This window comes from Nannospalax galili, unplaced genomic scaffold, assembly GCF_000622305.1.
Source record: "Nannospalax galili isolate Female #2095 unplaced genomic scaffold, S.galili_v1.0 scaffold40, whole genome shotgun sequence".
Classification (NCBI taxonomy): Eukaryota; Metazoa; Chordata; class Mammalia; order Rodentia; family Spalacidae; genus Nannospalax; species Nannospalax galili.
The window spans coordinates 2,448,874-2,450,412 of record NW_008347810.1 but is presented as its reverse complement, the minus strand read 5'-3'; the positions used below and the strand labels follow the sequence as shown (position 1 = coordinate 2,450,412).

The 1,539-nt window shown below is 37.8% G+C and overlaps 1 protein-coding gene across 4 annotated transcripts in view; it reads right to left on the bottom strand.

Annotated features, from left to right (window-relative positions):
• Positions 1-1,539, bottom strand: part of Atp6v1h (ATPase H+ transporting V1 subunit H) — a 113,283-nt gene that overhangs the window by 96,315 nt on the left and 15,429 nt on the right. The gene's annotated exons all lie outside the window — the stretch shown is intronic.

Below are 1,539 nucleotides of genomic sequence, written 5' to 3'. Positions count from 1 at the left end.
ATATATTAGATAGATAGATGATAGATAGATAAATAGATAGATAGATGATAGATAGATAGATAGATAGATATAGATGATAGATAGATAGATAGATAGATAGATAGATAGATTAGATAGATAGATGATAGATAGATGATACATAGATGATAGATAGATGATACATAGGAAAAAAAAACACCACTTGGTGGTGCACACCTGTAATCCCAGTACTCAGAAGGCTAAAGCAGGACGTTCTCAAGTTTGTGGTCTGGGCTACATAGTATGTTCCAGGCCAACCTGGCCTCCACAGCAAAAGCCCAATGGAAGGGAGGGAGGGAAAGAAGGGAGGGTGGGAACAAACAAAACAAACAAGGGCTGGGAGCATGGATCAATGGTATGGACCTTGTTTAGCTTGAAGCCTTGGGTTCAATCCCTAGCACCACAAAAAAGGGAGGAAAAATTAGAAGATGCTCAAGGAATAACAAGCACCAAAGTCACAGAACTGTCAACAACCAATTCTATACCAGACAACCAAGCTTACAAATATGAAGACTACAGGAAAAAAAATTAATGCAAAATTTAAAGGGCACTGTACTCAAGACTTTCCTAAGGAATCTCTTACCAGATGATGTCATCCAATCAAAAGACCACTGAGAAAACTTCAGAAAAAGAACAAAAGAGTAGGAACACGTACAGAGTTATAATATATAAACATTATATGTTCTAACAAGCTGGAAAGAAGATGCCACCATAGAATGAAAGAGAAGGAAACAATAGTTTCATTGATTGCTGCAAATCAAAAACTTAAAAACGATAAGCATGCTAGGTGTGGTGATACATGACCATAATCCCTACACTGGGGAAGCTGAGGTAGAATGAGGGAGCCAGTTCAAAGCCAGATCAGACTATGGTACATCCCCCTTTCTCACAGAGAAAAAGATTTTTTTTAACTATTAAATTATTAATAAATAACATTAACAGTTAATAAAAAAAACTGTAACTACAAAAATAACAGAATACAAGTAGTAGACCTCCTCAACGCCTAAAGAAAAAAATTTAAAAAGTACAAACAAAATCGCACTGACAATAAATTTTATGTAACACAGACAGTAATTATAGCAAAACTTAGTGTGACCAAGTTTAGATGAAATGTCTTAGTGATGCTTATAAATGCAGACTGCTTAATATACTTATTAAAGAAAACAGATAAGGATACAACTCAAGAACTCAGTGACTATTTTCCCAACATGTCTAAGGCCTGGGGAAGGGAAGGGAGAGGAGGGGAAGAGAAAAAGGTGTTCAACTTACAAAGCCAAGGCCATACTGCATGCAAGAGATACACCTAAAATAAAACTATTCACTGAAGTAGTGATAGGCAAAGATATACAGACAAGGAAAAACAGTAAGAACGTATGGGTTTGGCATGGCAGCACATGCCTCTAATCCCAGCACTGGGGAGGCTGAGGCAGAAGGATTTCTGGTTTAACAGCAGCTTGGACTACATAAGCAGAACTTTGGAGGAGGAGAAGGTGGGAGGAGGAGAAGGTGGGAGGAGGAGGA